The sequence below is a fragment of the Sturnira hondurensis genome, unplaced genomic scaffold, assembly GCF_014824575.4.
Source record: "Sturnira hondurensis isolate 20B ecotype Veracruz unplaced genomic scaffold, ASM1482457v3 Scaffold0025370, whole genome shotgun sequence".
In the NCBI taxonomy this organism is placed as follows: Eukaryota; Metazoa; Chordata; class Mammalia; order Chiroptera; family Phyllostomidae; genus Sturnira; species Sturnira hondurensis.
In genome coordinates, this window is record NW_028098001.1 from 5,088,151 (window position 1) to 5,100,282 (window position 12,132).

General features: G+C 42.8%; 1 protein-coding gene across 3 annotated transcripts in view; it reads left to right on the forward strand.

The window, feature by feature from the left end:
- Positions 1-12,132, forward strand: part of BACH2 (BACH transcriptional regulator 2) — a 334,937-nt gene that overhangs the window by 72,840 nt on the left and 249,965 nt on the right. For all 3 annotated transcript variants that reach the window (XM_037039303.1, XM_037039305.1, XM_037039304.1), the window contains exon 2: positions 11,194-11,305. The gene's annotated coding sequence lies outside the window, so the exon portion shown is untranslated. The remainder of the gene's footprint in view (positions 1-11,193; positions 11,306-12,132) is intronic.

Consider the following 12,132-nt stretch of genomic DNA (forward strand, 5'->3'; position numbering starts at 1 on the left):
CATTTACACAAAAACACAGTGAGGCAGTGGAAATTTAAAAAAAAAGGGGGGGGTGGGGAAGAGGAAAGAGGAGGGGAAGCCAGGGGGAGTGTGTGCTGCCTGGCTGCTGGGGAGCGTAGGAATTTGCAGCGAGGCAGCTAGACTGAGGAATGCCGTAGATTCATTTGTGTATAAGGTAATGTCTAGTTTACACAGCGGGGTGGAGCCGGGCTGGAGAGGCGCCTTGAACTACTTGCCTGTATTCAAAAGAGGAAGGGGGTGTGGGCAAACTTTTCGAACAAAATTTTTTAAACAACACCCACCACACAAAGACCACAGTGTTGACAGCCTTGGGTTCCAGTAGCCGTAAACTACCGAGGGGATGGTTTATAGAAAATGAGTTTGCTCTGTGATGTAATACAAGTTTGCTTTGTCCTGACTCCAGCATGACTGAAGCAGCAGCGGAGGGAGGAGAGGAAACTTGGAAAAGGACTCTTGGTTAATGGTTTCCAGAGATTATTTAGCAGGACTTGAGTGGAGGGAGGAAAGTGGGATATTACAGAGAATTACTTCGAGGTGTACCATAATTGCGGTAGGTAAAATAAAGTCATTACTAAGGCTTCCTTGCTCAAGAGGAATTGAGCAATGGCTTTGAAATGCCAAGGAAGGTATCATTTTTCCCTACACAGTATTCATTTTCCTCTGGGAAAATGGGACATTTTCCCATTTCCTTCTGGGACATTAAAATTAAAAAAAGAAAGAAAGAAAGAAAAACAAAAACTGAGCCTTGCGTCAGGATAAACAGTATTAGCATTTAGTGAGTCAGCTTTGTTTACTGTTTATACAAGCCTTTCAAACAGTCCATTAAAAAACTGCCTCCTGCTCATTCATGAAGTTCTTGTTTTCATCTCTTTCTTCAAATTTGCTTACATGCATTAACTGCTTGGATGGGGACTTTTCCTTCTTTTGCTGGAGTGGAGGAGTACATGAGAATAGTGCCTGCATTATCTACGTGTCCAGCCTTACACCGAATGCACAGAAAATATGCTATGTAGAAGGAATGGAATATATTCAAACTGGCACAGAACATTAGATTGGGGACTGTTTCAAAATATGCACCGTGATTATTTTCGCTATACTACATTTCTGCAATTCTCCGTTTGTGTCTGCAAAATTTCTTAGCCTCCCCAAAATGTAGGTCAACGTCAGCCCCAGTTCCTCATATTTGGTTAGTGCTGTAAAAGTCGAGACATTTTTGCCCTTTTTTCCAGACCTAGACCTACTCAGGCTACATGTTCAATTTTAGTAATTATGAAACCTAGCTCATAAATTCCTTCTGTTAATACTCATCACTGAGTCGTGATAGTAAGCACTCCCATCACATCTTTACTTGGAACACACACAGCACTCACGATGGTGCTGGGGACACCGTCTGATGCCAAAGCTGCCCCAGGGCTTTCCAGACGTCTCTAATCTCCTGCTCTGCAGGAGAGAGCTGATAAATTTTTGTGGTTGTTGATGGTGTACATTTCGGTTGCATATCCACATTATTGTAATGTGATAAGAGTTGCCATTATTTTAAACCTACCCACATCCTTAAGTGTTCTCTTGACACCAGGGCTTCTCAGCACTGTTGACATTTTGGGCCAGATAATTACTATGGGGGCAGCCCTGTACATGGTAGGATATTTAGCAGCATCCCTGGCCTCTGCCCACTAGATGCCAGTAGCCCCCTCCCCCAGTTGTGGCAACCAAAATTGTCTCCATACACCGTGCACGTCCCCTGGGGGAGCCAAATAGGCCCTGGCTCAGAACCACTGCTTTATCCTATTTTGGTTTGGAAGCTCGCTCTCTAGCTACCTCATGAGCTGGGCACTCAGTTACTTCTGAGATTGAATTAAAGGGTATAAAATAACATTTTCCCTCCTACTGTTTATCCTAAAAGTGGGGACTCCAAATTAGGTGAAGTTTCCCAAGGCTCGTCAAGCAAGGGTATTTGGGGGGAATTTTTTTCCCACCAGGAGGCCTAGTGTTTTGTTACACAGAACAGGCTCTGGTTGGAATTCTGGCCTTAGCAGGTGGAAACCTTCAAGGCCACGTTGGAGTGACTTTCCCAGAGCTGTTGAAGAGGAAATGGCCCCACTGACTGAGCCGGGGATGTTGACATAAGAAGAAAGGGAATGTCTTCAGGGACGGGGCAGAGAGCCTAGGCCACAAGTGCAGCAACTCCCTCCAGGCTCCCCACCTTCCTATCGGCCCCAGGAAGAGGGAAGGGCAGCGATGACAGTCCTTTCTTTGGAACAAAGCAGACATCCTCTCCATCTGAGTGGCTGTGGTCTCAGAAGCTGGAAGTCTCGTTAAACAAGGAATGTAGAGCTCTCCCCAGGCTAAGGCAGGCATAAATTTCCTCTGTTTGTTTGGAGAGAACTAGTGTCGACTGAAGTAATGAGATCAGAGGCAACCCCAGGGACGAGGCCTCCAGGTCAGCCACCGGAGCTGGTTTCGGTGGCTTTTCTCCTGGCTGCCTTTGGAACACAGCAACCCTGCAGAGCATAGAGCATGGTGGTGACGTGGTGGGTGGTGTGCCCTTGTTTCATTCCTTGCCATCTTTGCCTCTCTAAGGCTACCAAAACATCAGTGTGCAGTCATCCAATTCCAAATCACGGAGAAGTTAATGTCAGGCAAAGTTTTTCCCTCAGAACTGAGGACAGACTAAGTTGTGTGCAGAAAGTGTGGCCTTGTGCAGGGAGGTGACTGATTCTTTGGAGTAACTGCCTTCACTACTGAGGGGTACGGTCCTCGGTGCCTGGCAACTTAGACACCCTTCCTGACCCAGCATCCCTCAGTTATGAGGAAGAGTTATGGTTCGAGTCACAACAATACAGCATAGGCTACAAAGAACATATTTCTACCTCCAGCCTGAATTATAGCTAAATGGTCACATACAGGACCCTAAATATGGCAGAATTTAGGAAACCCAAACCTGGACATTTAGGGAACCCCAAACAGGACATTTCTGGTGGAATCATTGAGCTGATGTAGCTTGGCCAACTTCTACCCCCTGCCCCCGATTTTTAGGTATGTTGGATAAAATTGGAAATAGTGAGCCCAAAAGCAGGAAAGGGAAATTGCCTAGTGCCAGAAGATAGTGATGCCACTGGTTCATGAGTGATTCAAAGCTTGCACACGCTGTAGGTTCTATGACTGTGGTGTTTATATTTACCCAGGAACTGTTTGCCAAAAGTGAGCAAAAATAATTTCCCCCAGAGTCGGTGTGGGGCTTTGAGTGTGTATGTTTGGGACATGGGGGTGGGGAGATGGAAATCCAAGGTGGCATTTTTGGCTGTGGGGTCCATCGTTGTGTTGTCTGCACAATGTGGGAACATCAGTTAGCTTGGCGTGGACGCTAAACTGGTTTGAGAGCCCTGAGAGCTCTAGGACCCTGGTAGAAGCAAACACTAGGTCCCCGTGGAGAAGTTAACAACCCAGGGTGTGGTACACCCTCAAAAAGAATAAGCCACACTAAGGAGAGGCTGGTATTGGAAGAACAGTTGACCCTTGAACAACACAAGTTTGAACTGTGTGGGTCAACTTATATGCAAATGTTTTTCAGTAAATATAGACAGTACCATAAACGTGTTTCCTCTTACGATTTTTCTTAACATTTTCTTTTCTCTAGCTTACTTTATTGTAAGAATATAGTATATAATACATATAATATACAAAATATGTGTTAATGGACTACTGTGTTATCATAAGGCTTTTGGTCAATATTAGTGTATTAGTAGTTGACTTTGGGGGAAGTAAAAGTTATGCTTGGATTTTTTATGGTGCAGTGGGTTGGCACCACTAACCTCTTTATTATGCAAGGGTCAAGTAAACTGAATTGACTCTCAGGAAAGAAGAGATAAAAGTGAATCCCTAAGATGAATTTCAGCAGGGCTCCATCCTGCGAAATTGAGCCTTCTCCTGTGGATTAATGAAAGTTTCTTCCCCGAGGAACAAGGCATTACACCCACTCTGGCTTACTAAGCAGATGAGCTTCAGTTGTAAGCACTAGGCCCCAGTAATGCGACTGTCCCTCATTACAGCTTGTCCTCAAGGTATTCTTGAGAATATTTGAATTCTGTAATTGGAAAGCTTTTATTGGAGAAATAGCTGGTCCCCTTGAACTTCTCTAAAGAGAGATGCCTTCCTAGTGATTTCCCTTGTCATTGCTTCCTTTTCAGTTGGTCATTCTGAAGTAACTCTCTAACTGGGCTTTCTGTTGGGTTATTTTAGCTTCTCAGCAAATCACAGGAAATGTGTTTGCCTGGATTGTTCAGCAAACCCTCCAAGGGTGAGGGAAGCTGAAATTGTTTGAAGGTCTGTGGGAGTCTTTCAGCATACAAATCAAAGAAACCCAGCTAAGTCAGGCATGGTTGGTAAACCTTTGTCCTAGATGAATACAATTCAGCCTTTTCCGTCCAAAGTGGACAAATGGTTGGGGATTGCCTAGAGCTCTGGATGGCCACCAAGGACACCCCGTGCAGTGACATGCACTGTTAGCACACATTGCTTGAGGATGCTAAAATTAAAGCATGACTCTTTCATTTATTTATTAATAGAGTGATGAAATCTCTTACGTTTATTTTTTTCTTCTGAGGCATGCAAAGAGTATACAAATAGTACCCTGCTGACCTAAAAGTGGTGCCATACTTCTGAAGAGAAAACTCTTCAGCATTTTATTCTTAATTTGGACCTGTTTTTCTCATTTAGGCTCAAAATATCCTTGCCAAATGAGGAGCAGATATTACAAATTGATGTTAAGATATCATGAGGATAGAATGAGAAGAAATGGGCTCAGCTGGTTCCAGATTTAAGAAAAAACTTCCTAAACATATAAGTCAGCTCAGGCTACTATAATATAATAATATAGACTGTGTGTTTTAAACAGTAGTTTCTCACAGTTCTGGGGGCTGGGAAGTCTAAGATTGAGATGCTGGCCAATTGGCTTCCTAGCAAGGGCTGTCTTGCAGACAGCTACCTTTCGGCTGTATCCTTGTGGTGGAGGCAGGGGAGAGGGAGAGAGAGAGAGAGAGAGAGAAAGAGAAGGTCACATGCTCTGGTATCTTAAAGGCCGATTCTATCATGGAGGGTCCACATCCATGACCTCACCTAAACCTAATTAATTCCCCAGGCCTCTGAATATCACATGAGGAAGAAGTGTAAAGGCAACATATGAATTTGGGGGGGGGGGGCACACACAAATATTTACTTTATAACACATTATAAGTAAATTTTGCATATATTGAGAGCCTACTATGTCTAAGGCAGTGGGATAGGTGCTTGTCATTTGGGCATAAAACAGACAAGATCTCTTCATTTGAAATACTCGTGATCCAGTAGGGTGACTGAGAAGTAAACACCTACATGCACTTACAAACAGAACGAGGTTGTGCTGAATGGTGATGGGAGAATAGGAAGAGGGGAAGCACTTCATCTCTTTTGAACACTTCATCAAGTACTTTTTTCACTTTACTTCAATTATTCTTCAAAATAATCTTAGGAGGTATAAAGAATTTTCCCCAATTTTATGGATAGAGGAATAGAGACTCAGAGAGGATTAGTAATTTGTTGAAATCATAGGCCAAGAGACAGGCCAAGTTGATACTCAGACCCACTGATGTGGCTCCCAAGCCCGGCTTGGTCCACATTTCCCCCTGCATTTGCTGTGCCCTGTGAAACCACAGCAGGGAGGCTGGAAAGGCCAGGAGACAGGCTGGGAGATCTTACTCTGTGGAATTAAAGGAACGAAGAATCCATCTCGTAACAAGAAAGGTGTATAGGAGAAGATGCAAACTGGCCAACCAAATACAACCACTGCTGATTTCCAAAGTATTAATATAAATGGCTAACATTTTAAAAGCCAATGATTTTACATATTCTTTCCATTTTCTGGCTTTCTTGACTATTAAAAGCTCTGGGAACATGTGCCTTGTTCCTTCTTCCCTGGAGATACAGTTGAGTGGCCGATGCTCCAGGCCCCTCCACTCCTCATTGTCCTCTCTGACCTGACCCATCACTCATCTTGTTCTTTTCTGACCCCATAGGCATCTGAGTTTGTATCCTCTGACTCACATAGGCACCCAGACAAGAGAAGTAGGTTGAACCAGGTACCCTCTTGGTAGCTCTTCTGTGTTGTGCCTTTAATTAAGATATTCCTAAAACACTGGGAGACCAATAGTGACCTTTTTAAGAGCAATAGCCAAGAATCTAAATGTTAGATATCCCGACTTATGATTTGACCAAGTAAGGGAAACACCCAGCATGTGTGCCAGAAGTAGTGACTTGAAAGCAATGAACTCTGCTGCTTGGCACTATTGGCCCTTCCCTGGCTTCCATTCCTCCCCATCTGGGTCTTAGGGCAAAATTTTTTGTATACCAGCTGTATGTCTCTTTGTAATTTATAGTCCTCTCATTTCCTCTTTTTTATCACAGTTTCCTATTGAACCATAATTCATATACCAGTTAAATTTTTAAAATACTAATTTTCAGATTGCCTAACCTATCCTTAGGAAAGAAGGCTGTTGATGACGCTTGATAGGAAGATATGCTCGTTTTTCTGGCTGGGGCTGTCTGTGTTCCATGCCATGCTGTGAAGGCAGGGCGCAGGAAGCAAGGCAGAATGGCAATCATCGTTCAGTCTTTGGGGGCAGAACTATATTATGGCGTGTTTGCTGCCCAAATGTGGGGGTGGTGAGAATACGGAGGTCCTGGAGCACCAGAGCCACACATCTGCTATAACTTTTGGGGTGGAGAAAGACCTGCAAGAAGCTCCTCAAATTGCTGTGCTCTGGCCCCTCTAGCTCTTCCTCAGGAAGAAAGGAAGGAGCCATCCCTTGGGAGGGGTTGTGTGCATTTGAGGCGGGAGACAGGAGCCGATTGTTGCTTTACCTTTGGATGCTTCAATAAGGGGCACCACACCCCTTGCTGTGGGAGAAAGGGATTGGCCTGACAGTAATTACAATGGTCTTACATTTATCCAGTCTTGCACAAGGATTCCAGGTGCAGGTTGTTAGGATTTAACCTCAGAGACGTATGGATTACTCCAACCCATAAAAACAGGGTGAAGGATATTAGGGTTATTTCTCTCCCCTGTTCATCTGATTTCTTAAGCTCCTAAATCCTCGACTTAGAGAATTTCCTCTAGATTCTTGTCATTCTTGCCTTTTCTCCTTTTCTCTCCAAAGCCTCTCATCTTTTTATGACTTTACTTATTTCTTCCCTACAGGCCCTTCATCCCCATGGGTAGGCCCTCTGCTTAGGCTGCTGGATTCGGTGGTGGGAGGGGGCTGGCAAGAGGCCTCTCCACAGACTGACCTCAGGGTGCATTATATCTAAAGGCCAGGAAGACCTTCAACGGTGTGAGGAGTGACCTCACTCCTGTTGGTCTGTCTCCCATAGTTCTGCCTAAGCAACCCAGCTTTTAATTGTATTCCAGCAGTCTTATAGAATGAATATCTTGGAAGGGGGTGGGGGTTTGGAGTGGGGAGAAAAGCCCAGCTTGTAATATTTCATTCTATATGGGTAATAAGTATTAGTTGAATTTTCAATGGCCAAGAAATAACACAATCCACACTCAAATAAAACAGCTCTTTGACAACTTTAAGCTTTTCTTTAGAGTAAGGAGAATGAAGTTGGCTTATACCTCTGCACTACATTAGCAGTGATCCAGGTAAAATAGACTTTTCCCTGTGGTAGGTGGAGGTTGACGGTAAATAAATAGTGGTGAAACAGGTAGGCCCAGTCTTAACTTGACTCCTTGCTGACACTCTGTCCAAGAGAGTGTATGATGTCGAGAAGCCGTAGGATGTGGTGCCGTCATGAGAAGACCGAATCTCTCGATCCCTTCCATAGTGAGGACCTGGCTGCTGAGGCGCACTCGTCCACAACACTGAACTGTCTCTAGGTATCTGTTTGCTTACCTGCCCTTTGGTGTTCTCCTTTCTTGGTAGCCTTTATCTTTTCATTCTCTCCTTGGTCTTTTCTTACACTGGCCTGTCTCCACCTTCCTTCTTACCCACACTTCTACCCACCTGGAAAGATGAATTACATTTCATTAACCTTCTATAAGCCTAAGGTCGACCATTGGCCTTGTTGCCCAATGAAACAACTACATTAGGATCAACTGTGTGGGAGCTGTGTGTTAGCTCATGGAACAGACTTTCTCTGGGCAGCCTTTAAAGGCATCTGTACTTGGTTTTTGTTTGTTTGAGTCAGAAGAATTCAATTTATAAAAGAAACATTGAAAAACAGAATAATAAAAAAACTTTCATAATTCCACCAAGGTAACTCAGATATCTTTTCTCTTAATGCTTTAAAGAAACAGTCTCTTTTTTTAAGCTGTGGATTTCTCTAAGCTTCTTCATAAACCAAATTGGCTGCAAAACAACCAGGTTCTCTCTATTTCAAAGGAGACTGAAAGTACTTGGTAGAACAAGGCCAGCCTACTTGGTTGCTGTCCAGAAGTGAGCTGACCCAATTTCTAAAACTGTCATCTGTTCACTGAGATGTTTCTGTTAATGGTGGTCTGTGTGTTTGTGTGTGTTGTGTGTGTGTGTTTTATTGGGGGAGGATTTTAATTTGTGGTCTTTGTACATTTTTTAGTTCTATGATATCTTCAAATGAAGACATAGCTATCCCAATGTCTATTCCACATGACTAAGAATTCTTTTTCCTCTTTGCACCTAGTTTCCTAATTAAGAAAACTACCACTTGGATTGATATCAGTACTAAATGGGAGTATTAATATAAAATGTATTGTAAAATTTTGAACACTATACAGCCGTAAGAATATTCTTAATATTCTTTAAAATGTTTACAATCCTGGACATGAAAAGCTTTAAAAAAAAAAAAAACCAAAGGCAGTCTGCAATAATAACATCATTTTGAAGATCCTACATTAGTGCCTACATCATCTTAGGCTCTGTGAGAGCAAAGAAAGAATATTCACAATGTTTATTAAGAACTTTATATGTGACCTAATATTTCCCTCAATATTAGCCTGAGGGTTTTTTTTTCAGTCTTGACTTTGTCATAGAACCAATATACATGAAGATGACCTAAGAACACTTGGGTAGCCTGGAGGGGCACAGAGGAGGATCCATAATTTAGTGAAACTAGATACCCACATTCTGAGGAGATGTGGATTGTGACATCATTGGAGCTGGGTGGAACTTCCTTGGGGAAATTATCCTCAAGAATCCTTGTCTGTTTGTTATCTCCTTGGGCCCACCTTTCCTGGGTTGATACCAGTGTGTACATTTGAATGGAATTCTGACATCAGCCATCTTTGCAGGGTGTTTGGACAAACTTCCCAGTTAAGTGCTGAATGATAGCTTTTAAATGGATCAAATATATATATATAATTTATTTTTATTTTTTTATTTTTTATATATATATTTTATTTATTTTATATATATATATATTTAAAAGGAAACAATGTGTATAGAGTTCTACTTTAAAACACAGAAATTCATTAGCATCTGCTTCTGGAAATTCAAGAGTAAAAGTATAATATTTTGTCAATTTAAGATTGGTTAGAATTAGATATTGGATTTTCTTGACTTTGATGCAGTGGCATTGTGTGCATAAGGGGGTGTTTGGATGTATTTAGACTACAAAGGTAGAGTTCCAGGGTCTCTCCATGTTGTACCTCGTTGTTTAAAATGTTATTGCTGTGACTGAATAGGATATTTTCTTTGGAATCTATGTGTCTCAAATAGCCAGGGGGTGATCTACAATTTCCTGACCCTGTCTTCTTATTTATAAAAAGACTTGAATAGTATTATGTTCATAGAATAGTAATGTATGGAGTAGAAGTTTATCTTTTGAAAATATAAACCACAAAATTATTTTCTTAATGGTGAAAGATATTAATATGGGAACACCGCCTTTGACCTCTCTGTGTCCTTGACTCAGTTAGCAGATGTCCCTGGGCCTGTTCCTTCTCCAATAGAGAAAGGCTGGTTGCTAAGACCCAAAGGTGGCTATAGTGGGCTAGTGCGATTATGAGTCTCTTTTCCTTTTCCTATAGAACATTTTCTATATTGTTACTATGTCATTAAACATAGTACATTTTTAAAAGCACTGTGGTTCCATTTAAACCTCTAATTGCAGTCTTGGTGGAAAGGTTCAGATATATGAATGTTTCAAAGATGCAATCTGAAAAAACACAGAAATAAGGTGATTGCAAGGACTTTTTTCAATGTTTATTCCCTTCCCAAATCCACCCATAAATATTTTTCAAAGGAAAATGGCTATAAATCTACTTAAACTGTCAAAGATAGTTTTTATTTTTCCTTAGTATTTGACAAATTAAGAACCCTAGAACCATACAATAACCATTTTACTCTAAAATTTAATTTGAGTAAATAAAAAAAATCCTCCTAATGAACCAGCAGCATGGATGAAAACATGGGCCTTTATTCCATTTGAAGAGGGTGTTGGAGCGAGCAGCTGGTTCACGGGCCCTTGGAGCACTGACCTGCTGAATCCCCTCTGGGACACTGCCTCCCGAGGAGCTCTGCAAAAGATTCTCTTGTCTGTTAATCCTGGCAGGGGTATAGTCAGGCTCCAGCAAATGCCTGTCTGTTCCTTTAGGCTCTGTGGGCAGCAAGGATGGCATTGAGGTCTGACACACAGTAGGTGAAGCTCACAGGCTGGGTCTTCCCTTCCTAAGGGAGTCAAAGCCTGAACTAGAAACTTAAATAACTGACCTCTCTGGCTTATTGGTTACTGTATCCTCAGTGCCCAGCACCTAGTAAGTGCTCACAAAGTAGTTACTGAGAGATTGAGCGTTCTTGTCCCTGTGTGTCTGCGGTCATGCCGAGCATATAATATGCACCCTTTCCTCGGTCACAGACATGCCCCATGGCCATGGCCTCGAGACTTGATTTGACTCTCTAGACCCGCACCATCCAATATGGGAGCCACTAACCACATGTGACTATTAGCTTTAAATTTCACCAAAATTACACAAAATAAAAATGCGGTTCTCAGTTGTACTAGCCACATTTCAGGTACTCAGTACCAAGTGTGGCTGGTGGTTTCCACAGTGGCTGGAGCAGACATGCAGCATTGCCATCATGGCAGAAGGCTGCATTGCACACAGGACTGCTCTGTGCCTTCTGAAGCCCAGCTTATGGATTTCCTTTTTCTCTGTGTTTGCAGTGCAGCTGCCTGCTTCAGCAACTGAGGTCTGCAGGAACAAGAGACTCTTCAAGAACAACCTCTCATTGTGACATGTCTGATCCCTCGCTTCAGTCCCTGCAGCATGAACAAGGTGAGAGGTACTTTGAGGAATCACACTTAGGTCTTCCTTATGGTACCATGATGTTTTCTGGATATATAGTGTCTTTCTGTGTTGGGAGGACATTGCTTCTCTTGCCCAAAGCATTCCAGAGGTTGGAGAGCCATGTGACCCCAGAAAACAATGTTTCTAGTCAGGGTCCAAGGAGCTGGTGGCCACTCTGTGATGGTACAGCCCTTTGGAGGTGTCACTTGTATTTGCCTGAGGCCTCTGAGTTGCCGAAATGTTGGTTATTAGTACCACTGTCTTGATGTGAGTATAGGAAGATTAAGGCTCTGGAACCAGACTACCTGGGTTTAAATATCGGCTCTTTTAGATGCTAGCTCTGGTGACCCTGGGCAAGTGTCTTAACTTCACGGTGCCTCAGTTTCCCCAACTGTAAAATGTTGATGTTAACGGTACCTATTTCGTAGAGTTGTCATAATGATGAAATGATTTAACATGTGCACCAGTGGTCAATATATGCGCCGGTCCACATTACAAGCATTTGCTGTTGTGTTTTGATGTGGGGCGCATCGTTATCCCTTAGTCAGTATTGCCAGAGAGTCTTCGGTGCATGTGCAGCATTTCCGTTTACTCTCTGATTGGCTCAGCAAGCGCAAATGGTCACTAGGTGGGCACTCTGGAGATAGATGGTGAATGAGGCTTTCAGCAGGTGACGTAATTTGTGGGCACTGTGGCTAGTGTTCTAATGAAGCGTGCCCTAGAAGCTCTGGAAGCTCCGAAGAAGGAACATCTGACTCTGGGGTATGGGGGAAAAGACAGGATGGGTAGGCAACACTTTGAGTTGGAACCTAGGT